At 33.3% G+C, this 17,024-nt stretch overlaps 1 protein-coding gene across 3 annotated transcripts in view; it reads left to right on the top strand.

The window, feature by feature from the left end:
• The window catches only part of LOC141496806 (uncharacterized), a 196,020-nt gene that overhangs the window by 29,163 nt on the left and 149,833 nt on the right, over positions 1 to 17,024 (top strand). The window contains exon 1 of one of the 3 annotated variants that reach the window (XM_074199398.1): positions 11,113 to 11,888. The exons of the other annotated variants lie outside the window; for them this stretch is intronic. The gene's annotated coding sequence lies outside the window, so the exon portion shown is untranslated. Of the gene's footprint in view, positions 1 to 11,112; positions 11,889 to 17,024 lie in introns of those variants that run through there. 3 annotated transcript variants of the gene reach the window in all.

The following is a 17,024-nucleotide window of genomic DNA, read 5'->3' as shown; positions in this document are numbered from 1 at the left end:
AAATGGGTGGGGGATGTTGAACTCAATGACTGATAGAGTCCCTTTCAGACATAGATTGCTAATGTGGAACTATTTTCTATTCCAGTGGTGTTTTAACTATTTATAGTATATAGTAACTTAATAAGAAGTCATCTTCTTTGTCAAGGGTGTCAAACACATGCGGCCCACAACACTGCTGCATGGTAAGCACAAACCATATTTAAAAGAAATTGTAAAATTTTTAACAAAATAAATAAAGTACGGTAAAATATAGATACCAATATTTTTTAAATCTAAATCAATTTGGAGCCTATAGGGATCATTACATATAGATTAGTGTTTCCCATTTCTATTTAAGTTTGAGTACAGTGCTGTAGTTTTTTCAGATATGTAAGTTTCTTGGTTCATAGAATCATAGAATTTAGAACTGGAAAGGATTTAGAGATTATCTAGTTTGACATACAAATTTAACAAATGAGGAAACACAGACCCAGAGGTTACAAATTCCCAAGCTAGCATTTTTTTGTATTGTTTCACATGGTTTCAAGGAATATAGCTTAGGTCCTGAGTATTGTGAATAAGGGGCTCTCTGAAATGGTCACATGTTTTAAAATTATTATTATTTGAGGTTATAGTTATGTAAGCTATTGTAATTAGTTCTAGTCCAGTGGAAATATATGGTGCAAATTCAAATAATGTGGCTTCTGAAGGGATTTCATTATTAACATTAGTTGTGATTAACTATACTTGATGTCTCTTCTGTGAGATTTCCTAAAATCCCATTTTTATCTAAAAGTATCCAAGATGCACTTTACCCTAATTCTCTTTTGAATATTTCTAAAAATAAATATGAATGCCCTAAATGACCTATACTTAATGTGTAAAGGATGTAAAGAACTGTTTCATATTCCCTGATGGCTTTTTGTTACTGAAGAAATCTACCATTTTGATGGTTTCCATTGTGGAGGATAAGTAAGCTTGAAAATAGTTGTAACATTTGTGACCATCAAATAACCTCAGGCATCATTGATACCATTTTTTGATTTTGTCTCATTTCTTTCACCTCTTTAGATCTCTGACCTAATTAAAGTTATGAAAAAAAACTATTAAGAGCCCTGCAGAGAGAGAGCTTGGTCTTCAATTTCATTTACTTTGTAACTACTCTTTTACTGTCCAGGCAGCAAACTGAGCTTATGGTTTCCAAAGTGTTCCCAATCATCTTAACCCTATGAAGTGTAGTTTACAGATGCCTGGTCCAAAATGAGGATTACTTGGCAATAAGACCTTTTTATCTATGGGGTCTGTGGTCCAAGGAGATGAAAACGTAGATGTTCAGTGTTCATCTTAATAGCCTATAAGGAAAAAAAAATGGTGTTTTCTAGTGGTTGGAAGAGTTGTTCTTTCAGTCACATTTAGTATCTGTTTAAAGTAGTGATCAGTAAATAGAAGAAAACAGTCATCACTGAAGTAACTATGCTGAAATATTTCCTCCTCTCTTGGATTTGGAGAAACTGGGCCCAGAAATTTGGAAATGAATGTTTCTCAAGAATTTAGGGTATCGATAAACTTTTAAATATTTAGGTGGTTTTATTATGACTTGTACCAGTTGAACTCTCTTTCAGTTATGTATTTTGTATATACTTTCTTCAAAACACCAGCTTTTCTTTAAATTATAACTTTTGAAGTGAACCACTCAAAATGCTGGTAGCATGGTACAGTGTCACTGAAGGAATATCAGATTGGAGATTGAAAATTGGGGTTCAAATCACATTTGTTCTACTTAGTAGTTGAGTAGCCTTGAGAAAATCACTTAACTTTTCTGGGGCCTCATTTTCCTTCTCTGTAAAATGACTGAGTTGGATTAGATTACCTCTGTGGTTCTTTATAGCTCTAAAATTCTATATTTTTCAAACACATGATAAAAACTCATGCTCTCAGATCTGGAGCTAGAAAGGACCTTAGAGTTACTATACACCAAACCATCATTTGAAATATATAGAAAGTGAAATATAAAAGAGTTAAATTCTTTTCCATAGATTACACAAGTAGTAAGTGTGAGCCTACATAAAAGGTCAAGGCCAGAGCCAGATCAGCAACCCTTATGAGATCAGACAATCAGAGAGTAGAAAGGAGGGTCACATTTCTACAATAGCAGGACTTTCAAACTTACCTGATAAAAAGCCCAGAACTGAACAGAGAATTTGATCTTCAAATAAAAGAGTCAAGAGATATTTTAAAAGGTAAATAAAAAGTAAAAGTCAACTAAGGAAAAAAAAATGTTAATCAATAAGGCAAATAGTAAGATAATGCCTGTAACTCTTGATAATTGTTATTTCTCTTAGGCCAGTTGAAAGGAATAATTAGACAGAGGGTGTGGATTTTCTATAGGGATAATTGGAGGAAAGGTACTCAGACAGAGGGTGTGGGTATAAATTGATTATGATGTGGTGATGTTATGACTAGAGAGTTATTCTTCTATTAGAACTGTTGAAAGAAATATATGTTGACAAAGGGTGTGGGTACAAGACACATATAAATCAATTAAGACGTGAAAAAGCTTTTCCTAGAAAAAGAAGTTAGAGCCATTAGAGGATAATTAATAGCACATGAAGAGGCACAAAGTATAGTGGAAGGAAAGTAGGGAAAGTGTAAACATTGAGTAATTCTTACTCTCAACAGATTTGGCCCAAAGAGGGAATGATTTCCATTCACAGCTGGGTTTAGAAATTTATCCTACACTATGGTGAAGTAGGAGCAAACAGGGAGGTGGACAGCGTGAGGCAAGTAGTAGTCAAAAGCAAAACATTGGTGAGAAGGAATAAGGGGAAAGGAGAAAGAAAAGCACAAATAGGGGTAATTCTGGGAGTGATCAATGTATTATTTCTAGGACTATTTTATCTTCTTGTTCTAGGTTATTAGGACTATTTCCATGATAATTTCCTGTACAATATTGCACAGGGTTTTCTTTTCTGTTCATTGCCTTTCAGGTAGACCAAAAATTCGTGAATTATCTCTCTTGGATCTATTTTCCAGGTCTGTTGTTTTCCCTAAGAGTACTTTATGTTTTCTTCTATTTTTTAAGTCTTTGCTTTTGTTTAATGGAAACTTGATGTCTCATAGAGTCTTATAGAGTTTCCATTTGTCCAATTCCAGTTTTTAGGTTTTATTTTCTTCAGTTAGCTTTTGTGTTTCCTTTTCTAACTGGTTAATTTTATTGTTGACTTATTTTTTCTTTTCCATTGGTTAATTTTACTTTTAAATGAGATATTCCCTTTTTTCGATTGGTCAGTTTTACTTTTTGAGAGTTAGATACTTTTTCCATTTGGTCAGTTTTACATTAAAAGGAGTTGATTTCTTTTGACACATTTTACTTTTAAAGGTATTGTTTTCTTGAGTCAATTTTTCATAATTCTCCTGCATGACTCTCATTTATTTTCTTCATTTTTCTTCTTCCTTTCTTCTCTGGTTTTTGAAATCCCCTTTGATTTCTTCTAAGAGATTTTTTTTTGGATTTGAGACAATTCAAAAACTGCTTTTAGAATTGACTTGTGGGTGTTTTGTCACTGTTTTCCTCTTCTGGGATGGCATTTTTATTGACCCTTTCAGAATATTAGCTATTTATGATTATTACTTTTTTTCTAGTCATTTTGATAGCTGGGCTCTACTCTTGGGGCACAGGAAGTATAGTCCTAAGCATTTTGTGTTCAGGCCAGATTCTGGTCTCAGTTTATTTACTGGGTTAGGGTAGCCCAACCAAGTCCCATCTGTTGTACCATCATCCTGGGGGCTTAGACTTTGTCTTCCAAACTGGGATTGCATCCTTCACTTCTGACCTTCTGCAGCATTGGCTTGCTGAGCTGGGACCTGACCTGTTCTGTGGCTAACATCCTTTTTCTGGTTTCCCAGATTTCTCACATAATCTGGACTATACTCCCCCTTTACTCATGTTATATAGACCTCAACTGAAGTTCCTCCACGATATCTTGAGTTGAGAATTTGTTTCACTCTTTTTGTTTTTGTTTTTGTTTTTATAGCTTTAGGGTCTATGTAGAGGCTTCATTTAAAGTTGGTTAAGGAAAAACTGCTGGAGTTTACCAGCTTTGTGCTGCCATGTTGACTGCCCTGAAAGTCCTATTCCTTTTTTTCCAATTTTTTTAGTTTTTTTGCAAGGCAATGGGATTAAGTGCCTTGCCCAAGGCCACACAGCTAGGTAATTATTGAGTGTCTGAGGCCAGATTTGAACTCAGGTACTCCTGACTCCAGGGCTGGTGCTCTATCCACTGTGCCACCTAGCTGCCCCTTCCCCCCCCCCAATTTTTGAAGCATTTTATATGAAGTTTTGAGTTCCAAGACTTAAATATGAACTGCTGCTGAGAGAAGTGAGAACCAGGAGAACATTGTAAGGATTAATATCACACACATTGCCCATATCTTTTAATCTCCCCATATTTCACCTGGATCAGAACTTCTTAATTTTGGGTCCAATAATTTAAACTATTTTATTATTATTGGTTTCCTTTGTAATCCTAGATATGTTTTATGCATTTAAAGCTATTATTCTGAAAAGGAGTCCCTACGCTTTGCCCATAATCAAAGGGGGTTTTGTGAAACAATTAAGTTACGAACCCTTTTCCTGGAAACAAAGTCTCACATTTTATTATTAATATTTTTCCAGTATATGACTGCAAGATTTAAAACACAATAAACTCATAATTACTGGAAATAAACAATACATAAATTTCAATAGGTGCATCATTTGTGTGAATGGTCTGCAATATATAACAAATGAGAAACTCCATAGAACACTAGGAGCAGCAAATAATAACATCAGGGAAAAGGGTGAAAGAAAAAAAAAAGAGTTTCTGGATATGTGGTCAAGGTAAAGAAGAGTTCAGGTATTCAGGTATTCTATCACTATCCTTGTGATTTCAGGAAAAAGAAAGAGGGGTCTTCAGCTTTTTGTGAGGACTCCAACAAGAATCTCATGGGATTGGTCAAGTATGCCTGGGATGTATGAAGGAAACATCCTCACTGATGAGGTTGAAGGTCCATTTGAGTTAAATCTCAGTAACATTAGTGGCTGACATTTACTAGACACAAATGTTTATTTTAGTTGAATCAAAATGAGTTGGATTGAGTTCAACTGAATTACCCAGTTGCCTTCTAGGTGAATTCTCACCTTTTCCAAATTGTAAGACAGTTACCTTATTATTCATTTATGGTACTTTTTTCTTAAGTATGTCAGTTTGTAAATTTTTTTTTGTGGTACACCATTACATTTCCTGAAGTCTTCAAGTATAATTTCTAAAGAAATTTTTAAACAAAATGCTCTATGCAGTAGCAGTTGGATACTGAAAGATAAGTATAAAATGGAATATTTTTACCTACTTTTCTTCTACCTTGATAAAACAATGCCAATGTGGAATTTAAATCAACTCTTCATAAAAAGTACTTGAAATATATTCCAAATATGTTGTTTATAAACTTTTTAACACCTTTCAAACTATCATTTCCACAGTGTAAAATGGGAAAAATTGTTTATAGAATTGATTTCTAGGGAATTTATATGTAAGCATTCTTCCATAATGGCCACTTAAAAACAAATCATACCTAGGTCTGCCTATTCTATCTTCCTCATCATCTCTATACCCTTATTGACAGTAATCTTTTTCAATCACAAAGTAGATCATATTATTTATTATTGTTGTTGTTGTTTGGTCATTGTAGTCATTTTTGACCTTGTGACTCATTTGGCATTTTCTTGGCAAGTATAGTAGAATGTTTTGCCATTTTGTTGTCCAACTCCTTTTTACAGATGAGAAACTGAGGCAAACAGGGTTAAGTGACTTGCCCAGGGTCATACAACTAGTCAGTGTCTGAGACCAGATTTGAAGATGAGACTTTCTGATTCCAAGCCCAGTTCTCTTCTATCAACTGTACCACCTAATGCCCCAGATCATATTAGACTATGAGGTATATACCATCTGGCTTGAGACTGCCAGAAGAGATTATTTCCCCTTAAGTAGGAGAACACATCTCCCTGTAAATATGACCACATAATTGAGTTTCAGAATAAAATTTCAGTCAAATCATGTTTGGTTTTGCAATTTCAAATAGTAGTATTTAGAACCTCAATTTTCCCTAGGGTCATTTACTTATAGCACTTCAAATTAAGGACCAGATAGTTTTAGTTAGTATATGACTAAATATTCAGAGTATAATCTTATATTATCACCCTTCTTTTTAGTTTTCATGAATATTTCAGATGAAATTTGCCAGGATAAACTCTATTATGTAATAATGAAATTAAGAATGTATATCCTTATATTAAGAACTAAAATATACATGTCTAATGGTTCTTTAAGGAAAAAATTTTGATGTTCTCCCCAAATAATTCAATGCGGCAATTATATTTCTATATTTTCCATATCATAAAAATGACCAAATAAAGTTGCTAATCTTTCTAATTTGAAAGAGATCAAAACCCTTTCTTTCAATTCATTTTCAGAAAAAAAACAAAAACAAAAAACCTTCTTTCGTATTCTCATCTGACTTTTTAAAAAACTTTCTTATATGTCCTTTATTCCTCCAGTCTTTATTTCCCAATCACATCTCTGTTTATCTAGAACTAATCTACATTACACTTAATTTTTCCATTACAGCTTTGTACAAGTCTATATTTTGCTATAACAATCAATTACAATACTTTGGCCTTTCAGGTTCTTTATAGCTTACAAACACATATTCTTTTCTGATCCCTTTTGGTGATTTTGCTTCTAGTTTATCTCAGCTATTAAATTCTATATAATTCAAAGAAGATAAAAGTATAGTTAACACAAGACATTCTTCTGCATTAAAATTCACTTACTGTTAAGTTGCTTCCTGATTTTAAACAAGCTTCTCTCTTTTCATTGTTAGGAAAAGAGTTAATAATAAGCAGTCCTTACAATTTAAATTGAAAATCCATTTTTTTTAATGTTGGAACCTTACTTTCAAACTAATTTCAGTGCCTTTCTATTTCTCCCCTAATCAGTGAATTCACTTCCTCTCGTCTACTAAACAATAAATTGTTACTCTCCTGGGAAAGAGTGATAAAAGATCTAAGTCCTATTTCCATTTATTTATCACAAAGTTTTATTCTTATTTTTCCTTAAAAGAGATTCTACAGAGTGGTAACCCAAAGTTCACCAAAATAGTTTATCCTTCATAAAAACATTCAAAGCACAATTTGGAAATTCATAGTAGAGAATTTTTTTTCACATTGCAAATTTAGCCTCTTACATTTTTACAATGTCATAAATTTCTACAGACTGGGAAAAAGAATTATCTTCCTTTTTATCTATGTTGTCTTTTATTTGCCTTTTAGGGGAAGGATGGAGAGAGGGAGAGGGATGGGGGGGGGGGAGAGAGAGAGAGAGAGAGAGAGAGAGAGAGAGAGAGAGAGAGAGAGAGAGAGAGAGAGAGAGAAAATTCTTTTTTTATTTTTTTTCAATGTTTTGAAAGTTTTGTAGAAAGGTTTTCATTCTTATACCCTTTTTCCTTTGATTAGACGACAGGAGAAGGTTAGTTTAATTTTGTGTGGAAAACAGATAATAGAACAAGACAGACACATTGAAGTACTTTAGCTCTTCTTAATCCTTTCTTTTTAGTCTCTTCCCTCAAGTATATGCTAGTCTTAGTTATATTGATAATGAGGGTAGTTTTGCTTTCAAAACCCCTCTCAGGCATGCTAAAATTCTTTTTTTGCCTAGGCTCCTGATCTTTACATCTTATTTTTTTTTTTTTAGTTTTTGCAAGGCAATGGGGTTAAGTGGCTTGCCCAAGGCCACTCAGCTAGGTCATTATTAAGTGTCTGAGGTCGGATTTGAACTCAGGTACTCCTGACTCCAGGGCCGGTGCTCTATCCACTGGACCACCTAGCTGCCCCAAGTCTTATTTTAAATTGCACATCTGACTGCTTTTTAATCCTTAAGGTCCCATCCTTTATCTAGTATTTTCTTTTTTTTCTTATTGTTTTTTACAACTTTCTTAGTCCCTACAGAGTGGTGAAGCTCAGTAGACAAGACTCAGCAGGGTTACATTTTCCCAAGATTTGTCATTTGTCTCACTGGGAGTCCTGAGTAGGCTGTGACCCTTCCTGATCCTTATATCAATTTTAATGCAAATGTTACCTTCAATTTCTGTTCTTCATGCACAAATGATTGGGAAAAAAACAAAATTTGGACTCTAAGTACTATTCCCTTTTATCCTATCTATTTGGGGAATTAAATTCTTCAATCATTGTACTGTTGACTGAGTGTTGGTGCATCTTTTCCTACTAGCCACGGGACTAAAAAACCCAGTTTATCCATAGCAGTTCTGATTAGGATTCCCTAGTCAATGCCCTCAGGCAAAGTATTTTCCTGGCTGTGCTAGTCAAAATTGTTAAAAGAAAATCTTTGTTCAGGTACTTGCCTTTATTAAAGAGGCATAATTCAGGTAGATGTAATGGGAATGTAAAGGAGGGACCAACTTGAGCCTGAGATCTCAAATTGCCAGACTCTTTAACAGAACTGTTCTTATTAAGACCAAGACAATCCTAATAGGTTATTGTTTTCAGTCATGTCTAATTATTTATGACCCCTGTTAGAATTTTCTTGGGAAAGATAATAGAGTGGATTTCTTTTAATTTTATAGTTCATTTTTACATATTTGAAAACAGACAAACAGGGTAAAGTGGCTTGCCAAGAGTCACACAGCTAATAAGTATTTGAGACTTGATTTGAACTCAGCTCTTCCTGATTCCAGGACTGATACTCTTTCTGCTGCTCCACCTAGCCTGATAGGTAACTTTTTTAAGGTTATGTACTGGTTTATCTCAAAGGTGAGTTTAGAATCCAGGTAGATCCAGATTTCTGAAAAGGACTTAGGCTCTCCTGTTGTTACATCATAGAAAATGAGATCAACTCCGTGGTATAGTGGATAAAATGCTGGATCTGGAAACAGGAAGAACTGAGTTCAAACCTTGCCTCAGGCACTTACTATACACTTACCAGTATGACCCTTGGCAAGTCACTTAATCCTTACTTGTCTGGGGTTTGTCATTTGTAAATTGGAGACACAGTGGGAAGGAAATAGTAAACCACTACAGTATCTTTGCTAAGAAACACCCAAATGGCATCATGAAGAGTCAGACATGACTGAACGACAAAGGAATGGGATGAAAGCCCATATTGCTAAGTACAGGTCTCAGATAAGGGATGAAATAAAGTTCATGCCAGTAGCCTCATTGTCATGTCTGTTTGATTAACACTAGGTGCTGACTTGCAGGTATGTACCCAGAATTCAAGCCAGACTGGAAACAATGAGGTCACTTCTGTTACAGATCTCAATATCAGAACTTCCTTCTTGAGATCACTTTTTTTGACTCAATATTCTACAATTCACCATTTCACTAATAACAAATAACATTCACAGAACTATCTTCAGAAAACTATATTGAGTTGAGTAGTTTCAAAAAGTATCACTATAATTAATGCAGAGTGTTCAGGAAATATACTGAGACAGCTTAGATTTTACATACTAATACATTTCTCTTCACAGCCTCAGAGCTAGCAGCTGGATTATTCATGGCCATAACGACTCATAGCTTTGGATTTCTCACATATGACCTTTTTATACTGAAATGAGTTTAATTTTCTAAAAAAAATAATGATAAATTATCATAAAATGGATATGTACATATTCATGAATAGCCTCAATAAAAAATGTTTTCTTGTTACTTAACAACTTGAAAAAGAAACCAGCTGAGATGAGAAAAATAAAAAAATAAGTCACAAGAGAGCTAAGTTGGATGTGTTTGGCCTATGTCAGCCTAGGCATTTTAGACAATGAACTGTGATTTTTGAAAGATGTTTGCATGATCCTATTATTTAGTACCTCTTTGCTATTAATGTTGGCTCTGTCCCTGAACCATTGTTACATACATTTGCATTTTCATTAGTTTTTCATCTTGGGCAGCATGCTTTACTCTGTGATTTTCTAATTAATGAGTTTTTCTCACCTTGTGATTATTGCACTTTTTCTTTTTCTTTTTTCTTTTTCTTTAAAGCAATGGGGATAAGTGATTTATCCAAGGTCACATAGCTAAGCAATTATTAAATGTCTGAGGCTGGATTTGAACTCAGATCCTCCTGACTCCAGGGCTGGTGTTCTATCCATTTTGCCATCTACCCGCCTCTCTCATTTTTTCAGCTTGGGACCTTTCCCCATAAGTATGCCGTAGGAAGGGAGAGAGATAGATACACACACACACACACACACACACACACACACGCAACATACACACAGATGCCTTGTCCAATTACAAATGATATATTTCATTAACCTTTTCTTTGAGAGGTAGAAGTTTCACATTTTCATTTTTTTTTATTTTTGCAAGGCATTGTGGTTAAGTGACTTGCCCAAGATCACATAGCTAACTAAGCTTTAAGTGTCTGAGGCTGGATTTGAACTCAGGTCCTCCAGTATCTAGGCCTGTGCTCTATCCACTGTGCCCCTACAATTCCACTTAAAGATGAGAAGTTCATTGGAAGTCTCCAAGTTTTAATTGTTCATCATTTCCTCAGATATTTTTATATACATGTACTTGTTTTATCTCTAGCATCTACTTCAAGGGAAGAAAAATTATGTTAGAAAGTAGGATATTCTTTCATTACTCTACTTTTCAATCAATTCCTCTTTTTATATATTTAGATGACTTATTTTTTTCATGTTCACTTATGTAACACTTTCTGATACAATATTACTTTTCTTCAAGATTTTTGATTTTACCTCTGTAAGTACTCTCTCCAGTGCTGTAGATTGCAATCCTGAACAACCGTTTTTGAATTGATCCATCCAACTACTAGTGACTCTCTTACTGCCTCTCCTAACTTAGGCCAGTCATCAGACAATCCAAAGCCCTTCCCTGGTCCTACATTCAAGGTCTCTAAAGCTTGACAGAATCTATCATAATTTCAGTTTCTTTATTATTAATGTAGAAATAAATTGATTTAGATGGTACCTTTGAAAACATTTTCTTTCTGATTTAGACATTTATTTTCTTTCTATCTTATCTTGTCCTCTTGTATCCTCTTTACATTATGAGAGGAAATTGGCAAAAATAAGAAAATAAAATCTTAACCTAGTTACATAGTCAAGTAAAACATTTCTGCATATTAGACATGTCCAAAAATGTACTGCAACCCTGAATAACTCTTTTGAATTGCTACATCCAGCTACTGAATCTCTGGGTATAGAGATAGAAAGCTGACCTTGAAGTAGAAAGACCTTACCTTGGCAACTATTGACTGTGTGACCCTGAGCATATTACTATATATTTATTGCTCTAGGAAACTTTATACAAGAAACTCTATGAACTGACCTGCATTATCAGAGGGAATTTTGTTACCTAGGAGTTCCAATGAAATAATAGGTCCAATCCCACCCCTTTCTGGTTACTATCTCACTGCCCCTCCAAACTTAGGCCAGTCATCAGATTCAAGGTCTCTATGGCTCAGCAGAATCTAAGACTTGCTTTGTCAGTAGTTTTTTCCCACAGTTACCAAGATTCCTCTTATTGTAACATTATGACTTTTTTGTTCAAGTTTTGATTTTGGCAACCCTGAGTGGGAATGGGTGGCTTATTTTTTCCCCTCCCAGATTAGGCTGGTAAATGCTGTACCATTCAGCCTCAAATGGGGACTAGGAAATGTACTTGAGTGTCTGGGACACTGATAGGTCCCCAAAACAAAGTTATTGTTTTGGCTTCCGTTCTTTTGGCTTTTGCTGAGTCTGACTTGTAGACCTGATAATCCTTGGAATGGTTGGAACCCCCATTACCTGGGTTAAGAGGAGATGCTACAAAAGGAGAGTTCATGGTCTTATAGGTAAGTAACTAATTATTTAAATACTGATTAGGTAATTATTTAAGACTAATACTGTGTGTTTTTCAGCTTGAGAACTTAAGAGGAAACTTCCCCCCCATTAACCTATGCTTTCCTCCCCCTTAGAAGACTCACTTGTAGTAATTGTAATTGTTATAGCACAGTGACATAGTGTATAGAGCCCTGGACCTGCAGCCAGGAAGACTTGAATTTAAAATATAACAATAGACATTGACTATCTGTGAGACGTTGAGCAAGTCATTTCATCTCTTTTTACCTGATTTCTTAATCTATAAAATGAAGATGATAATAGCATCCACTTTTTTAGGGTTGTTGTGAGGATCGAAGAAGATAATATTTATACAGTTAGCCATTCTACATTGCTATTTTCTCCATCAGAGTTTCAATATATTGTATGTTAGCATAAGAAATTCAGTGGATATTTGGGAAAGTAGCAGATGACACACAAAGGTCAGTAGACAACACAAAAAGTTTAGGAACTCATAAATGCATAAAATATACATATGATATTTTACAATAGCAACTTATTTTATGTTTTAATATAATAATTCATTATTTTGCTGCACCCACCCCTAATTCCTGGGTTGTGAAAGGGATAAGTAAAACTTGACATGTTGTCAGCCCTATATGAATATGAACTATCATTCACTTATTTCTATTAGCTTTTAAAATTCAGTTTTTCAAAGCTGTTAATAGGACAATCCATTGTGCTGACCAACCAGAATTCAGTTTTGCTTCTCCATATTTTTGTAATAAATATTGCTATCTTCTTTGAATCTTGTAGCTTGACTCTATTAGCTATTGTGTAGTGAGAAGTTTAATCATTACTTTCAACTATGAGACTTTTAATCAATACAATAGAATGTTCTGATTTCAGTTGTACAAATTCTATTTCTCACATTGCTTTCATCATTCCTGAACACTAACTTCTGTGTTCTCATTTCACTTGAAGATTGCCAATAAGAGTCTCTATTACAGGACACAGTTCCTAATCACTCCAAGCAGCAAAGGGATGATGACCTAGCCTATGAATAGCATAATGTTATTGGCTAAGTGACTTTGTCCCAGTCTTGTTTTGATGGTCATGAAATCAGAAGTGATGAATTAGAAGCCTGGTTCAGTGAAATCCGGAGAGGTCCATAGCTTGGTTATGTAATAACAGTGAAAAACCTCTCTAAACTGAGATGATCTGTGAAGGATCAAAATGAGAATGGACTTATTGAAACAAAAAAGAATGGAAAACATTCTATTTGCTACATGTTGTGGGGATGGTCAAGGAATAGAGAGGGATATAAAAGATTAGTATGTTCCTAAAACATAGTAATTTAGCAAATTCAACTTAACTGTCCAAGGAAAAACATCTTATTAATCAATACTTAAAAATGGAATGTGAAATTCTAGACTATTTACATGAGATAAAACTATTTTTTTCCTGAAATCTTACTAAGAGAAGAGATAGAGAGGAATGTAACAGTCCCCTTTGAGTGGGCGGATAATGACCCTCAAAATAAAATCCTGAATAGAGCTGGAAATAATGCTATCACCGCCCTTCCCTTGTCCTTAATGATTGGGAAAAGGAGCATGGTATTGGTATTTGATTAGAGACCTACCTTATAAGACTTTAGGATATGGTGGTAAGTCCCTTACTTTTAAGAAGCCCTTGGCATATCTTGTTAGCAAATAGTGTCTTGACATATTCAGAACTTCTGCCAATTTGTGTTTAATTAGGAAAAAAACTGTTCCCAGGATGACCTTGTAGCAATTTCTTTTTATAAATGAGCAATACTTGTAAATATGACTAACTTATCAGGTTTTCATAACCGTCATAATTGACAGTATTGTTTTGGATGCAGATGTCCTGAATAGTAGAATTTCACCAAATGCTGCTTGCACAAATATTTCTAGATTTTGTTCACAGTATAGTTATTTTTCTGTGGATAATCTAATGAAATGTTAGATTTTACTAATTTAAATTTATTTCACCTTACAGATTTTTAATTGTAAGAAAATACTTTGTCTTAGTTACTGTTACAAATTATGACATTATGAGACCCACTCAAGACCTCCCCACCACCCAGTCAAATTAAATGGTTGAATAACCAGAACTAGAGGGAATGATTAATGAATAGATATCAACATTGTGGGAAATCTTTGGTGATAGAACAAGACTCTTTGCTTAGCCAAATTCTAGCTACCATTTTTTTTAGCAATGACTTAAATGAACTCATTGATATAATAATAAAATTATAGAGGAAATAAAGCTTGGAAGGTTAACTCACATGTTGTATGACAGAAGGTGACTTTTTAAAGTTCTAAATAGGCTATTATGATAGACCGAATCTAATAAAGATAAATTTAACAAATATACATTTAAAGTTTTATTCTGAGGTTCAAAAAATAAAATTTACCCTTATAACATGGATAGGCAAGATTTGTAATTGTTGGCTTAGAAAAAAAAGACACAAAAGTTTAAGCTTCATTTATTTTTTTGGAGACAGTAACCAGACTGGTACCTCAGGGGAAAATTGAAATATTTTACTAAGATGAGATAGAGATAATCTGTGTGCATGCACATATAGACAAACACTTTTGGATGAATGTATTATTTTGCTTCTGTTCCTATAACCCTTCTAACATTGATCAATTCTTTAATTTGCCTCCTTTGCTAATTTTATGACCTGAAATGAAACCCTAGAATTGTCCTAATTTGTCCTTCTCTGATTCCTAGTGATTTGACTCAAACTTTCCTATGGTTGCTAATAGTTTGTAATTCTTTCTAGAATTGTTCATATTCTTTGACTGTCTTTAAGGAAATTGTCCCTGCTCTTTTTTATTTGTGTTAATTCCCTCTTATTTCTTGGATGTTAGAATTTTATCAGTGTTATTTAATGTTAAAATTCCTTATAAATTCCCTCCTTATTCTAGGTATACTTTTTTCTTGCAAAAGCTTTCCAATTATGTTTGATCAAGATTGTCTCTTTTCCCATTTTATATCATTTTCATTTCTTGAACAGTTAATAACTATCTCTAAACAAAGTTATGTTAGTGATTCCTTTCATCTTTTACCATTAAAAAAAACTTATGAGACCCTTTATGTCACAGATCCATTTGGAGTTCATTGTGGTATATAGTGACGATATTGATTAAAAATACTTTGTCAAACTACTTCTCCGTTCGTCCAGAAACTCCTTCCCTAAAAAATCCTTGCCTAAGTAGTTAATATTAGTCATTGGCCTACTGAGGATTTTTGGGAATATTTATCTAATTTATTCTATTGATCTGCTTTTCTATATTTAACCATTTTTGATGATTATGGTTTTAAAATGTAGTTAGAGATCTTGAAGTGCTATTCCCATTTCCTGCATCTCTTTTTTAATATTTTCCTTAAAATTACATCAACAAATGATGTAAATTAATGATATTAATCTTTTTTTAAAAAAATTGTCTAATTATATGAAATAATTCCTTTGTTTTCTGATTGGTTTAGCAATCAATCTGTAATTTAAGTAATATCAACATTTGGTATTATATTGGAATGGCAAACAGGAGCAATGATAGACTATCCCTCCAATTATTTGTTTTATTTCTATAAAGAACATTTTTCATTTTATTTGTATAGGTCCTGAGTGTGCCTTGATTTATTGACTATCTACTATTATATGCATTTTCTAGTTATTTTTAAATGAAGTTTATTGTTCTATGATTATCTCCTAGTTTTTATTATTGCTAACTAAAAGAATTGAGAGTTTATGTGAATTTATTTTTTTATTCCAATTTAACTGAAAATATTAATTTTTAAACTAGTGTCTGCTGATTATCTGAGATTTTCTAAGTAAACAGTCATATTTTCTGCAAATAAGAGATATTTTCATTTTTTCTTCATTGTTGTTTATGCTTTACTTACCTTATTTTGTCTTACTGCAGCAACTGTAATTTCTTGAACTCTTAAAAATAGATTGTAGGAAATGCATCCTGGCTTAACTTATTTATTTAAAAATTTCTCATGTTTCTACATTATAGATAGTACTAGATTTAAAATTTTAGATTTTTATAATTATATGAAAAGGTTTTTCTATTTCCATGCTTTTTAGAGATTTTTTTTAATAAAATGAATTCTATCTTTTATGAAAGACATTTTAAAATCTACATAATTATGTGGGACTTTAATTTTAGTGATTAGTTTAATTATGATAATTTTTCTAATGTTAAATCATCCTTCCATTCCTAATATAAACTAAATTTATTCTTAATAATTTTTTCATTATACTATTGATATTTTAAAAATATTCAGTATTCATCATTGATATTGATTTATAATTTTCTTTCTCTACTTCATTCCTCTTTGGTTTAAATAATAAACCATATTTATCTGATATATTCAGTAAACATTTACTTAGTAGCTACTATTTTCTAAGAAGCATATATTCAATGCTTACTAGAAAGGCAATCTAGTCTTGTTTTTATGGAACTCATAGTACAATGGAGGAAAGAAAATGTAAACAACTATGTATACATTGGTCAGCTGGGTGGCACTGGGCTTGGAGTCAAGAAGATCCAAATTCAGTCTCAGTTACTTGCTTGTTATATAACTCTGGCCAAATCACTTAACTTACTCATCTCTAAAATGAACTGGAGAGGGAAATAGCAAATCACTCCAAATCTTTGCCAAGAAAACTCCAAAAGGGGTCACAAAAAGTCGTATGTGACTGAAAAATGGCTTAACAAGAACAAATATATGCATTCAGGTTATAAATATGTAAAGTTAAAAATAATCAACAGAGAAAAGGTACTATAATCAAAGCTCATCAGGAAAGGATACTTGTAAAAAGTAAGATTTTAGTTGGAATTTAGAAAATCCAGGGAATTCAGAGGGTAGATATAAGGAGGAGAACATTCCAAGCATGAAGGATAACTGGTAAAATTGCTTGGAGTCAGGAGATGAATTATTTGGGGAACAGCAAAGAGAATAGTATTGCTGGGTTACAGAATATATCATGGGGTATAATGTGTAAGAAGATTGGAACGATGGAGAAGTATGAATCATTTTGTACATTAAAGAGAAGATTTTTATATATTTTCTTTTAGGTTTTTGCAAGTCAAATGGGGTTAAGTGGCTTG

This window comes from Macrotis lagotis, chromosome X, assembly GCF_037893015.1.
Source record: "Macrotis lagotis isolate mMagLag1 chromosome X, bilby.v1.9.chrom.fasta, whole genome shotgun sequence".
NCBI classification, from domain to species: domain Eukaryota; kingdom Metazoa; phylum Chordata; class Mammalia; order Peramelemorphia; family Peramelidae; genus Macrotis; species Macrotis lagotis.
Note: the sequence above shows the minus strand (reverse complement) of the source record. Positions and strands in the feature narration are given on the sequence as shown.